Source organism: Panthera leo, chromosome B2 (assembly GCF_018350215.1).
Source record: "Panthera leo isolate Ple1 chromosome B2, P.leo_Ple1_pat1.1, whole genome shotgun sequence".
NCBI classification, from domain to species: Eukaryota; Metazoa; Chordata; class Mammalia; order Carnivora; family Felidae; genus Panthera; species Panthera leo.
In genome coordinates this window covers 3,241,093-3,255,782 of record NC_056683.1, presented here as the reverse complement: position 1 = coordinate 3,255,782, position 14,690 = coordinate 3,241,093, and the positions used below count along the sequence as shown (strand labels likewise).

Sequence of the window (14,690 nt, the reverse complement as noted above, 5' to 3'; positions counted from 1 at the left end):
CGTGGAAATTACTCCAGTAAGAGACAAACACAGAATCATACAATAGGTTAGGTGTCAAATATCTTGTGCAGAAAATAGAGCAGCTACACAGCATAATGGGGACCCCTATTTTAGATCGAAGGTAAGTGTAGATAACTTCTTTAAAGGTGTATCTGATCAGAGACCGACGTTCATCTAAAAAAGAGATGAGCCAGGTAGATAGTAGAGGAAGAGAATTACAAGTGGAGGGAACTGAAAATGCAGAGGCCTTAAGACAGAAGATGTGTGTGGCATTAGTTGGGAACAGCCAGCAGGCCCAGAAGACTACGGTATGAAAGCAAGCGGTGGGGGGCATAACGTAGGACTTTGTAGTATGTGGATGAATGTGGATGAGTCATCAAAAGCACTAGCAATCCTGATCTCTGAGGTAATCAATTTGATAATACAAATCAAAGTTGTCAAAATCTGTGGACCCCAACCCACTTAAAAAAAAAAAAGAGAGAGATACCATAAAAGTAGTATTAATTTGTCGTGTGGTCACAAACAGCGATGTTAAGAGCGCACAGTTTATAATTCAATACACACAGATCTGTTTGCTACTGAATGGAAGGAAGAAATATTCCTCTGTCCAGATTTCTTCGAGCCGGGCTAAGAACTCAATTGACATGAGACGGATTCGGAGGAGGAAAAAAATGTTTTGTGACGTGCGTGGGGAGGCCCAATAATGAAATTGACACTTGAACAGACTGTAAAGCGGGCAATTTTCATACACTTGAGACAGACAAAAAAAAAAACAAAAAGTGAGGATTTGACAGGGTAAAGAAAACAGATGTTTGGGAATCTTATAATTAGTAAGAAATTTTAAGTAAAAGTTGGGCTGAGGTAGTCGATTGGTGAGAGACGTCACAAGGCTTGTTACTCTCAATTCACTTTCTCTGGTGATAAGTGGTCTTTTACTTTTCCGTCCTGGGAGGTGACCTTTCCTAAGGGAGATGTTTCCTGCTTCCCGGGGGACCGAAGATGGTGTGAGGTCCTCGCACCTGCTGCTTCCCAAGAAGCTCCCATTCAAAATAATCAATACGCCATAGAGGTCCATTTGGGGCGGCCTCCCGGGGCCCCCACACTAGTCCTGGTCTTAGCTCGCGGAAGCCCTACTGACTAAGCAATAATAAAATGCCAGAGGCCCAGGACAAACATTATGGTGACAGAGCAACGCAGGTGAGGTTGCCCAGGTGGAGTTTGGGGTACAAGATGTTATTAAGGACCAACAGCTGTGACAGGAGGGAGAGGAACTAGGACCGGACAGAGGGTCAGACCGTGCCGCGGGCCAGACAAACGTGGGGGCACAGACCCCTGAGCCGCCCATCAGCGATGTCCCGCACTGGGCAAAGATCCTCCCGGCCCAGTGTGCATGTCCCCGCTTTGCTCTGTGCGGGCTGCAGGCCCTGGACGAGAGCCGGGTCAGGTCCTGTCACTCGGGCAAACCCTGAAGTTGCTCGGCGGCTGTTCTAACCGCACTCCCTCTGCAGCTGGACAGCAAGGCTTCCCCGGAGGGGGGTCTGCGCCCCGCATTTGTATGTCTCTGTCATACGTTAACATGCATGTAAACACTGACGGTGAGTAATGTCTGTGACGGTGTTTGTAAAACTTACTTTTTAACACATATGGCTGGTATCACCTCTTTACTTTCATTGGGGAATTCAAAAGGGATGTGGTTTCTTTTTAGAGAAATGAGAAAATCTACAGACTTTCTAAAAAATTTTTACTAATGTTGTCTACTCCCATAAGATTGTATTAGATGCTTGATTCATCTCAAAGGGAAAGTGATATAAAACAGTTATAAGGACTACAGGGTGGGGGGAGGTGGGGGGGGCGGGCACCTGGGGGGCTCAGTCGGTTGAGTGGTTGAGAATCTGACTCTTCACTTCGGCTCAGGTCACGATCTCATGGTTGGTGAGATCGAGCCCCATGTCAGGCTCTGCACTGACAGCAGAAAGTCTGCTTGGAATTCTGTCTCTCTCTCTCTCTGCCCCTCCCTCCCTGTCTCTCTTAAAATTAAATAGATAAACTTAAAAAAACAAACAAACAACAACTTAAAGACTACAGAGGATCTTCCACTGGCCCTCCCTCCTTCCTCCAGATCCAGCCAGTCACCCCACTCTCCCGGTACTGGGAAATAATCCAGCCTTACACCATGATGTGGACGCTTCAGAATGAACAGCTGAGGCCCAAAGGGGAGGAGAGGGAGCCTTTCAAGAGCACATGGAAGGGAGATTCCATACAGACCACTCTGGGCTACAGATGAGGTGGGTATTGTTCTAATTCCAACCCAGAAAAGAAAAGCTATGGGCTGAGTGTTTGTATCTCACCCTCACCCCCTAGTTCTTGGGCTAAAACCCTAAACTCCAATGGGATGGCACTAGGAGGTGGGACCTTTGGGAGGTGACTGGTTTCCCATGAGGTCATGAGGGTAGAATCCCCAGGATGGGATTAGTGCTCTTATAAGAGCGAGAGAGGGGCACCTGGGCACCTGGGTGGCTTGGTCAGTTGAGCATCCGACTTTGGCTCAGGTCGTGATCTCACGGTCCATGAGTTCGAGCCCTGCATCGGGCTCTGTGCTGATGGCTCGGAGCCTGGAGCCTGTTTCAGATTCTGTGTCTCCCTCTCTTTCTGCTCCTCCCCTGTTCATGCTCTGTCTCTCTCTGTCTCAAAAATAAACGTAAAAAAAAAAAAAAAAAAAAAAGAGCGAGAGACTAGGACACCTGCCTCCCCGCAGCCCACAGAGACATCACGTGAGCACACAGTGAGAGGATGGCCTCTACCAGCCAGGAAGCCAGCCCTCAGCCGACATTGATTCTACCGGCACCTTGATCTTGTGGTTCCTAGACTCCAGAACTGCGACAAATAAATGTATTGCTGGGGAAACTGGGGAGACCCTGGGCTCTGGGGCCTCGACTCAAGCCAGACCCAAAGGAGTCCCGGAAGGTTCCTGGTCTCGTCAGAAGGAATTCAAGGACAGACACGCTGGTTTCCCACTTTTTCCTCTTCACTTGCCCAGGGGCTTCCTGTCATGGTGCCACCATCGTGGGCCCGTCTGGTGGGATGGGGCTTCTCAGGAGTGCGGCCCGGACAGGCCTCTGACCTTCCCCACAGCTGGGCACGGCCTCCTCCGTGCTGGCCTCCGGGCTTCCTGTGGGCTTCCTGTGAGAGCCGAACTAAATGCCTGCTCTGACATTGTTATTTAAGCCGCCAGCCTATGGTGTAGGCTCCCACAGCGTAAGCCAAGAAAGTACAGTGTGATTCAATCAGATTCTCAATTGGTAAAAGATAACTCTGTAAATCAAGATATTATCTACCTCAACACAGAACCCGTACGTAACTGCCCTGCTCGTAACTACCTGGTCTTCTGTACTTTGGTCTAAAGTGTGCAAACCTTGGTTGAGAAGGTTCGAAGGGACATGTTGAAAGATTTTAGCAGAGGAGTAGCGTGTAGATGGTCAGATTTGCATTAACAAACGCCAAATGAGGGGCGCCTGGGAGGCGCGGTTGGTTAAGCGTCCGACTCTTGATCTTGGCCCAGAGGGTCGTGATCCCACAGTCCGTGGGTTCAAGTCCTGCACCGACAGCGCGGAGCCTGCTTGGGATTCTGTCTCTCCTTCTCTCTGCCCCTCCCCTGCTTGGGCTCGCGCCCGCTCTCTCTCAAAATAAATAAACAAGCTTCATAAATATATTTTTTTAAATGAGGAAGAATAAAACTAGATTTCATTATTCAAGTCATGTTTACAGTAGTCGTTTCCTGAAAACGAGGATCACAGTTAATACATTCTTTTCCTCGTTCTATTCTTTACTCCTTCATCTCACCTATTACTAGATGGAGTTGTTGTAACACATGGGGTATAGGGAACAATTGTAAGGTCAGATCTAATGTTTAATATCAAAGCAAAATATCTAATATTTATCCCCCAAAGTAACTACATGATTCAGACAATTAATAATGACAAAATCTCAGAGATCTACGTGGTTATGGATAATGGGGATGCTTGACTAAGGACAAAAAAATATAACTCTATACCAGGCTGACTTTGTTGACGTTGCTTCACTTATCGGGGAATCTAAACCCTATGTGTGCTGTTAATTTTTTTAATGTTTATTTATTTTTGAGAGAGAGAGAGAGAGCGCCCACTAGCAGGGGAGGGACACAGAGAGAGAGACAGAATCCAAAGCAGGCTCTGCACTATTAGCTCATAACCTGATGTGGGGCTTGAACTCATGAACCGTGAGATCATGACCTAAGCTGATCAGATGCTCAGTAGACTGAGCCACCCAGGCGCCCCCCATGTGTGCTATTTTCAGCACCTGATAGGAATTCTGACATTTACAAGAATGACTGATACCGACACTCACAACTGGCCATCGGCATATAAATTTAAGATCCCAGATCTCCCTTGGAATAACACAAAGGAAAATACCAAAAGAACTCTGAGGGCAAAACTGCCTGTGCAAATTAATATCGTTTGACCCCTCAAAAGCTAACCGCATTATATTCATGGTAGAATTGCGAAACTAATTGGTGTCTTTGTGGAGAAATCATTGCATCCCATACTCTGCTTGCTTGAAACATTTATGAACTAATAAAATTATCAGATCAGAATTAGAAAGCCCCGTCAGGGACGGGCCCTTCTGCTTTGGCCTGGCACTGTCGCTAAATAAATCAGAAGCCTCTCTGAACATTCTAGTCAGTTTCCAAAATGTCCTTTCAGGAGATCAGTTTGCACAAAGAGATCATATTCGGCTTGTTCCGTCCCTTTCCCAGGGGAAGGAATGCTGTGTTACAGTGATCTTGTCCCCCCAACCCCCTCAACCTCCCCACTCAAGACCTAACCAGAACCATTGCCAGAAGCAACTAGATTCTTTCTTCCTGGCTTCTCCTTTCCCTCCCATTGCCTCCCACTGGCGGAAACTACCCAGAACCCTGCTGACAAAGGAATCAAGAAATATAATCTATAGTCTTCTAGCCTTCGGGATACAAAGAAAAGCGTGAGGTGAGAACAGAGACACAACAGACACACACTCATAAAGCAAAGGGTTCACCATGCACGGCCTTCTCTACATCCACGACTTCTTTTCTGCTTTATTTCTTTCTCATAACACTCTAATCACAAGGGATTGTTTACTGCTTCTAAAATAGGTGATGGCTCTTCCTGCCTCAGGACCTTTACATGTGCTGTTTTCAAGGCCCAGAGTGCTTGTCCATCCGGTCACTCTTTGCATAACCTCCTAATTTTTTTTTTAATTTTTTTTTAACATTTATTTATTTTTGAGACAGAGAGAGAGAGAGCATGAACAGGGGAGGGTCAGAGCAAGGGAGACACAGAATCTGAAGCAGGCTCCAGGCTCCGAGCTGTCAGCACAGAGCCCAACGCAGGGCTCGAACCCACGGACTGCAAGATCATGACCTGAGCCGAAGTCGGACACTCAACCGACTGAGCCACCCAGGCACCCCAACCTCCTATTATCCTACTATTGTTTTATGTCATTTTTCATAAAAAAAATCATCTCTCGGTGAGGTATTCCCCGAATCCTGATCCATATTACGCGTTCTGCAGCCATTCGCTGTTACTGGACCAGATTCTTAAACTCCTTATCAATTACCATATTTTACAAACACATATCTTATTTGTATTTGTGTTTAATCTCTGTAAATTTCACTAGCATGTAAGCTGAAAGAGGTCAGTATGGCAGCTAGTGTCTCACCAGAAAAAGGACGCTCAGACTGAATACTTTGATATCGTTTCATTGGCGTGTGAAGAGCAGGGAGCAAGTCGTTAAGAAGTCACAAGGGACAGAGAAGCTAATCCATGGAGGCCGTCACCACCCCCCACCCTCCCAGCCCCAGAGGGCAATGGGAGGAAAGGGAATCTGGAGACAAAGGGTGCTCCTTCCTCTGTCTAAACTGCCAAATCCAGCCGGGAAGCCGGAGGGCAAAGATTGAATTGGCCGATTCGGAGGTCAGCCTCCCTGCCGGTGAAGGAGGGGAGAGCAACTGTCTGGCCCAGCCCTTCCCTTTGTTCCCCGGCACTTCCTCTTGTCCTTTCCCACAGGAAAACTCTGTATTTCCAACATGGGAGGGTGAACTGGCAGCCTGCTCACCGGATAATTTCAGTTTGTTCAGAGACCCACCTTAAATTTAACATGTTACCACCTTCTTAGAAGGTGTTGGGGTAAAAAGTGAGAAATAATCAGCTGACAGAATACAAAGCTACTAGGGATCCTGCTTCTGATCAGGAGGTTTAAATTAGCCATCTCACTTCCTTCTAAAAACTCATTCCTTATCACCCTGACCTCTGCGAGCACCTTAGCCGCATTCTTACACACATGGGGGTAAAATCTACGCCTTTATTCCCGTGGGACCCATGTCCTTGCGAGTCTTTTTTTTTTTTTTTTTTTTTAATTGTTCCGCCACAATGTTTTTAGTGCCCAGGGCTGGTGGCAAACAATACTTAGAAGCTTCTCTCGGTTCCAGTAGTATCTTTTTCGCCCCCATTGGATAACAGACACCCAATTACTTCCTGGAAATTGGGATGAATCATCCCAGCGAGAAGAGGAACTCTTTTCTCTGCCTATTGGTTCAGTGGCACGGAGAGACTAAAATGCGCAGAGGCCGTTCTCAGCCTTTAAATTTGTTGAAACTGACTAATCAATTAATTTGAAAACTGACAATGCTCCCTCCTGGACACATTGCTCTGTTGGGCATGAAGACCTTCAAGCCCTCGGAGCTGAAGTTCACAGGGGTGGGATACAAAAGTCTCCTAGTGGATTACCGGGTGTAATGATGAGAGGGGCCATTCTCACCTTGACGCCTTGATTCCCAGATCCGTGTATTCTGAATACAGAGGGCATGGCTTTCTGTGTTGCCCCTTGTTTTAAGGCGCGGCTGGAAGGAACACCCTGTAGGACAAAAACTTGAAGATCCTCATCTCAGTTAGTGGCATAATGAGCTTCCAGAAGGCCATTTCACAGTTCTATCAAGCCGCTAGCTTCTGGGTGATGCGTGCATGTTATGACTGGTGAATACCATGGGTACAAGGCCATTGCCTCAAAGTATGTGCCCGACTTAGAGGCACTGTTTGGGGTTCCATGATGACGGGAAGGGTATCCCGTGGGCCCGTGGATGGTGGTAGGAGCTGAAACATATAAACAAGGAAAGCAAATTCAGGCCCCAGATAGGTGTCTACCTTGTAAGGAAAAATCAGTGCTTCCTCCGTGAAAGAAGGGTCTGGTATAATCAAATCGCTAACTAGTGGCCACTTGATGGAGCCCCGAAAGTGACCCGGTAAGGACGCTCAGCAGCGACCTCTGCGGTTGGCAAGCAGGACAGTCAGCAGTGATGGTGGCCCACTCAGCTGGGTGTTGGTGAGCGTTTGATGTGAACCTGCCCAACTCTGTACAAGGAGAATCTTGCCTTCGCTGTTTGGCCGGGGAAAGAGGTTAACTGATGCCCACAGAGAGGTCACCGTTTCCACCTGATGGTTAACAGCCTTCATGGGAGGAGCCCGCTGGTAATCACTTTGGGGTGACTCGAATACATTCGGATGCACACCCAGTGCCGTGCTGACAGGATCTCCCTTACCCTTGGGCTGAGTTGTAACTTACAATGCACAGCCATCCAATTCTACTGGTGCTAGAATGCTCTGCAAAGCCAATCGAAACGGGCCATGATTGCCAATCCTCTGTTAACTGGTCTTAAGGAGTTCACCACGACCTTATTGAAGGAGGTTGAAGGAGGCATAGCCAGGCAGTAGGAACAGATACCAAAGGAGTTCAGACTGCATCACACACGCACCCCAGACCATCTCAGTTCTGGTCTTATCTATGGAATTTCACTTTCAAATAAGATGCTACTGTGAGTACCCAGTTGTATGATTCAGTAGATCATAGACCACCTGGGGATTATCTGTGGACACATATCTACTTTGTGTCCCAACGTCACGCATTCAGTAACTATAATGGCTCAGTAGGTGTCAGAGGCTACTTTTACATAAAGAATCGTTGTCATTAGAAGAAGCCATGGCCTTACTCTAAGTCCCCGGGTGTAGTACTCTTCATGAGGTTTGCAAGAGTCTCTTGGAGCATCCCCGTGCGCCACGGATAACCTGCACTGGGAGGACTGTGTCGCAAGGAGAGGGGAGGTCAGGAAAAGCTTCCCGGACGAACTGAAGCTACTGGATCCAACCGGGTGAAGAGCAGGCAGAGGGCAGGGCAGCCCGCCAGGGGGCAGGGCCGTCCCGAGGGGCTTCCGGTCCACGCCGGCAGCGCGCAGTCGGGTCCCGGTTCTGGCAGCCGGGGAGGCAGGAGGAAGAGGCCGGAACGAGGCCGGAGCCCCTGCGGGCAGCGCGGGGTGCGGGCCCAGGCCGGCCGGGCCCTCCCGACCTCCGGCAGGTGCACCGGGCGGCACCCAGCCGCGCGCTCCGGAGACCCCGGACCCGGACTGCGCGCCGGGCCCCGCAGATTCCGGCCGGTTGGGGCACAAAGGGGTCCCAGGATGCCTCTCTCCGAGGCAGCACGTCTCCAGCCTGCGGCCAGAGCGCAGAGGACCACGCGTCGTAAAACTCGGGCAGAGACCCGCGGGGGCCGGGACGTGGGAGTGGTGCGTTCGCGAGCGTTCCCGCCCCCGGCGAGGGGCCGCCAGGGTCGGCCACGTCCATGTGGCGGAACTTAATGTTCCTCCCCTTCGGTTTGCTCGCCAAGAGCACAGTATCCGAGCGGGGAGGGCGGAGCAGTCCTCGGGGTGAGCAATTCAAAAAAAAAAAAGGACGGACGGCCCAGTGCGGGTGTCTCCCGACGACACAGGTAGGCGTTGCTGACAAAGGAGGAAGGCCGGGCCGGGAGCGGGTGGCCCGCGGTGGCGCGCCGTGATCGTATAGTGGTTAGTACTCTGCGTTGTGGCCGCAGCAACCTCGGTTCGAATCCGAGTCACGGCAGGAGTGTGTGGTGCCCGCCTTTTTCATCGCGACCAGGGGACGCCTGAGACCCGTGTCCTTCACCACCAGCCCGACCTCAGGCATCCCTGTCTCTTTTTAGTGCTGTTCTCCCCAACCATGCCCAAGTCCCGTGGCCCTGTGGGCACTGGCTGCAAGTCCCAAGAAGAAACTGAAGTGACAAAAATACACATAGAGACCTTTTCCTTTTCGACAGGAGGAAATGACTGTCCAAACGCAGACCCAGGTTGCTGATGGCGGTCTTCCCTAGGGACAAAGGCCTGATTATGAATCACGCCTGCTGAGTATGGTGGCTGGGCCAGGGCTGAAAAACTGTGACCTTCTGATCATCTGGAGAAAATTGGGGAGGGGGGGGAATACGGCTCAGAAGAAGAACCCCTACCTCTAGCCTCTCCCGTTTCCAGAATGATTTAGAAAGGGGCAGGTGGACAGGTCAGGCGGGTGTAGGGAGAGCTGAGCTGAGGTGGAGGCGTCTGGAAGGAGACCCCCAGACCCCCAAGAACTCCCAGGAGCTCGACAACCCACAAATGGCGTCTCCTCTCTCCTGGACCTTGTGGATTTTGAACGCTCAAAAAAATACTATTTGCTGTCTATTTTGTCATATTTTTGGAGCAGCTTTGAGCAATTTCCGCATGAAGATCTCCGATTTCCAAAAGCTTTCCCTTCCTAAGGCTTCAGTGGCCCCCGTTCCTTCCCCAACTGTCTAGGTGACGTAGGGTCCGACGCTCGCACCCACAAAGCTTCTGAGACGTTGTGACTGAGGCTTCTTGTACTGCCGGGGTCACCTCACGGGCAGCCCCAGTGGCCCGACCGCAGTCATACCAGTCACCCAGGGTCACCCGTACCACATCTACTCAGTTTTCTCTATTACGTGTGTTACTTCCACTCAGTCTTACAGGGGCAAGGACGGGGATCAAGTGCGTGTTTTACATGGTGAGGACAGGGGTCAAGTGCGTATGGACCCAGAAGGACCAGCTCCTGTCGATTCTTTCGCCACCAGTGAACGAGGAGACTGGTTGAGAACAGAGACCAACGGCTTGGTCCGGGAGTTCTCCAGAACACATGTTCTCCAGCTCTTAGTGGCCCGAGGAGTAGGTCATGCGCTGTGGCCCAGAGGCCACCTCTTAGTAGCAGGAGGGTTGGTGTCCTCGGTCTGGCCCCGAACTCTCTTGTAGCACCAGGCGAGTGCGGGGTGAAGACCTACGCTCTGTGATTTGCTCAAAAGGCCCAGAGCTTGCTTGGCGTGTCCCGTATGTTTACCTGGTACCATGTGCGTGTTTCTATTAGATGTATATTAGATTTATATTAGATATATTAGATGCTCTGCTCATGGCTCTATTGTGTAACGTTGAATGAACCTCAGTGGCAAATCCGGTCTAAACTGAGCGGCGGGGGGTGATAAAAACCGCCTCGTCCAGGGAGTCCTTTTACGTAGGCGTGAATATCGGTCTGGGAGCCGCCTACACAGCATGCCAGCCACATCCGCAGACAGGAAACTGCCCTCCTCGACGGCACTCACGATCCGGCTTTTAAACTTCTCTGCGCCCCATCGTCCTCCTCTCTCAAGGGAAGCGAAGGAGAATTACCACTTCCTACAACTGTTCTGAAGATGTAAGGGCGTGACGGGCGTGGTGGCACTGGCTCGGTGAGGTACAGACCCCAAAGCGACCCAACGAGCCATTGTCGTTATTGGCAAATCAAGAAAGCGCGTCGCGACCTCCACAGAGGGAGGGCTTCGCGTGGTGCTGATGATGCGGACACTGGAGCCAAAGTCAGCATCTTTTTAAGGGGCCTGACCGCCGCGCCGTGCCATTTTGATGGGGAGAAGCCAAGAGCAGGAAGAGCTCTTTGTCCGTCCTCAGGATTAAGGTTTATTTCAAGATCTCGGCGAGGCCGCGGGTAAAGCCGGTCGTGGCCAAGACATTCGCCATAGTAGGTTATATACGTTCGGGGAAAGCACGCAGCGAGGTCAGGGGGGAGGCAGATCAGAGGAAGCTTGGCCACAAGTCAGGGAATCGGGAAAAGGAAAGATTTACGTCCAAGAAGCTCTGTTGTCCTGTGAGCGGAAATCAGAGGGAGCGCCCGGGGCAGGGGCCATTTCTCCCAAGAGGGCAGCAGGCCGACTCTAGAGTCTACGTAGGCCGCACCAGCGCCTCCTTCGTGCTAACACGGCTGCTCAGATTGGAAAGCTTTTCAAGAGGAGAGGCGGAGGGCTTTTCCTCCAGGGCCCTAGGCAGGCTTTAGCTAGACTCGTAAAAGGGAATAGCCAGGCCTCACAAAGAACCCGGGGCAAGAGAGCTGCGCGCATACAGGTCCCGCCTGGGGACCAGCTGGGCAGTGAGCACGAGCTCCCGGCCCGCGTCCGGACACATCAGAGGCCGCCCCACACTTGACCCGAACCTCACCCGCGCGGGCCTCCCAAGGCCCGGCCTCCAGTCTTTCCTCTAAGTGTGAGGCCCGGGGCAGGACAGACTGCCCCGGACAGAGGCTGGAAGGCGAGAGGGACAGCAGCAGGCCCTAAGCTGAACAGAACAGGTAAGAGCGGGGTCAAGGGACAGAGAGACATCGATTCGCGTGGGATCTGCCTCACAGCTCTCGGTAGTCCCTTGGCCGAGGCAGAATTGTTAGCCGTCCTCCTCCACCGCCGTAGCTAAAATGCCTAAACGCTTTGCTTTTCGTATTTCAGCCTTTGATCCGCCTATCATGAACTTCGACTTACATTTTGAAGTGTGGACTTTTCCCCAACACGTGTAATTGAGTCAGGAAGACTTAATGAAGAGTGGACATGCCCTCTGGACCCGCCCTGCCGCCCACCTCGGATATGATGGTTTCATTATTGGCCTCGATATTGTGCCATCCATTCTGCTCCACTGGCTTACTTCTCGATCTCTGCGAAAATGCATGCATATTGTTATCCTTTCCGGTACATCTAGTATTTACAAGAGGAAGCCGTCCTACCTTCTTTATCTTCTTTTTAAAAATGATTTAGCTGGCGTGGGTGCCTGGGTGGTTCGGTCGGTTGAGCGGTTGAACAGCCGACTCTTGACTTCGGTTCAGATCTTCCAGTTCATTAGATCGAGCCCCACGTCCGGCTCTGCGCCGACCGTGCAGAGCCTGCTTGGGATTCTCACGCTCCCTCTCTCTTTGCCCCTTCCCGTGCTCTCTCTCAAAATAAGTAAGTAAACATTTTAAAAAATGACGGAGCTGGCTAAATCTCTCCGGTTCTTCCAAGTATTAGGATCTGTTGGAGTTCTGACGGAACTCTCATTTAATATATATAATTTTAAAGAGACTTTGTATTTTTCCCTTATAAAGCATTTTCTCCCCTTGATACAGTGTTTCTCTGTGGTGACTTAAGCAGTTTTTGATATCTCTCCATAATATTTTATGACTCTTCCTGTGTAAACATTATCAATTTGTCGGATTCATTCTTGGGTATAATTTTTAGGCCTCATTTTCTGTATGTTTCTGAATTAAAATTACACACAGTAAGTACCAAGTGTGCCAAACTCAGGTATTGACTTTAAACGTTCCTCGATCCTCTCTTTTCTCTATGGATAATATCATATTATCTGCAACTGATGATTCCTTATTTATTCCTTTTCAATTCTTATATATTCCTTTCCAGTTTGAAATCGTCCTAACAGACCACGATTGCTCCTCCCACAAGGAATGAGTGACCTTAATTTTACTTGCACGGCTTTCTATAGGTCTTATTTCAACCCCAAATTCACGCGCAAGTTATTGAAATCTCTTTCGAGGGTGTCTGTCCACATCCCAGTTTCCCTCAGCTTTGCACCTCCGGGAAGAATTCCTCCCCAGACCTTCCTGAACCCCCGCAATCCCACCCCCCTCTTGCCTCACATTTGCATCTGGAACTTTCTGTATCTCCCTGTTTCTCGACTTGCATTTTCATTTTTACCTAGATCCTGGGGAAGGCAGGAGTAAAGGTAAATTTCACAGGGCAAAGCACTTTTGAAAACTTCTCCCACACTCATACTTGATGGATAGTTGGGTTTCACGTGGCATCTAGACTGGATTTGGTCTTGAAGACTGGAAGCCGCTGCCTCACTGTCTTCTAGCTTCTGGCCTCAATCTTGAAAAGTCAGTGAGTCTGTCAACGGGTCCACTTTGTGTTTTCTTTTCCCCCCCCTCTCTGGAATATTTTAGGCTCTTTTCTGTTTCCTCAGTAGTTAAGTATCAGATTATTTTTATCCTTTGTACTGAATATTCAGTGATCCCTGACCACCTAGAATTTTTTGCATAGGGCTGGGATATGTGCCTGATTCGGGGGGGGGGGGGGGGGGGGGGTTCTCTTCCTTGCATTTTCCCTATTATTTCTAGAAGTAATATTACTTGAATTTTGCACATCCTCGGCTTTCCCTCTACTTATTTTTTTTTTTTTTTCTCTCCTTCAGCACTGTGTTTTTGATCTTCCAGGATACCGCTTTGTGGATTTTTCCGCTTTGTGGATTTTTCATTTCTGCTAATACCTCTTTGTTTTACAGAAGCCTCTTTCCCCGTGTCGACAGGCCTGTTTCGGCATTCAGTGCGGTCTCCCACCTCTCTGGGCATATCCGTTTGTTCTCCGCATGGTTCTATCGTAGCCTTGATCCTCACGGCTCTTCTCCCCCGTCTTTTATTCCCTTTCTGTAACATAGTCTTCAAATACGTAACAACGCTGGCTTCTCCATGCCTAGTCAAGAGCAGAGCACTCGCAAGGGGACTGGCAGCTCCGGGTGTCTGTGGTGGAGGAGGACTGGAGCCGGTCCGGGAGGCCCCGGGAGGTCGGTGTCCCTTGTTTGCAGCGCAGAACCGCCCCCCCTACCGCGTCTGGCGCGCGCGGCCGGGAGGCGGGTCGCCCCGGCCCGGAGGCCCAGGCTGCGCACTGCTGACCTGAATCCCTCGCTCAGGTTTGCGGTTTTAAGAATCCCTGCACATCGGGCGCTCGGTGTCTTGGGGAGAAAACTCGGGCTTCACGGACGCCGGTTCCTTTCTGCCTCTGACGGCGGCTGGACGTGGCAGGAAACGAGACTCTTTTTCTGGGACCCCCTGACGCTGCTGCACCCGCCTCCAGCTGAGTGATGTATGAAGGTGACTCTCCCAAGAGGTTCGCGGTTCTGGTTTTCCATCGGCGCTGTCAAAGCCTAAAGTTTAAAAAAAAAAAAAAAAAAAAAAAAAAAAAAGCCGCTAAAACTGAAGGGCAAGCCCGCTCGGTTTGCGTCCGACCGGGCGCGGAAAAGAAGCGCCGCCAGAGCTGGTTCCACTGGGGATCGAACCCAGGACCTTCTGCGTGTAAAGCAGACGTGATAACCACTACACTATGGAACCGCAAGCCGGCAGAAGCCTGCAGGTCTCTCCATACAAAAGTTTCCGAGCAAACACGTCGAAGGAAAACTGTTTCTAGTGCCCCCCGCACCGCCCCGGAAAGAGAACGAGCCCGTCCGCGCCGAGGGAGTCGCGGCCCCGGACTGCGCCCCCCGGCGCGTCCCGCTCGCGCCCCAGCTTGAAACATCCTCGAGCCAAGTCCCGTGGGAACACGCGAGAAGAAACTAGGGGCGGCAGCGTTCTCGACTGGTGCCCCCTCGGGGCGCGCCGGGGCTACTCCGGGTTCCTCCGCTGGTTCAAGACGCGCCTGGTTTCGTGCCGCGACCCCCAAGTACGCATGTCTGGCATATTGATTATTCTGAGTTAAAGGCGCTGGAAAAACAG

The 14,690-nt window shown here is 50.6% G+C and overlaps 2 non-coding genes across 2 annotated transcripts; one reads left to right on the top strand and one right to left on the bottom strand.

Annotated features, from left to right (window-relative positions):
• The first annotated feature begins 8,888 nt into the window (after nt 1-8,888).
• On the top strand, nt 8,889-8,960 carry TRNAH-GUG. Its single transcript has one exon. It is a non-coding gene; the product is annotated as a tRNA-His (tRNA).
• Nucleotides 8,961-14,236: 5,276 nt separating this feature from the next.
• On the bottom strand, nt 14,237-14,309 carry TRNAV-UAC. The gene has a single exon. It is a non-coding gene; the product is annotated as a tRNA-Val (tRNA).
• Nucleotides 14,310-14,690: the final 381 nt, after the last annotated feature.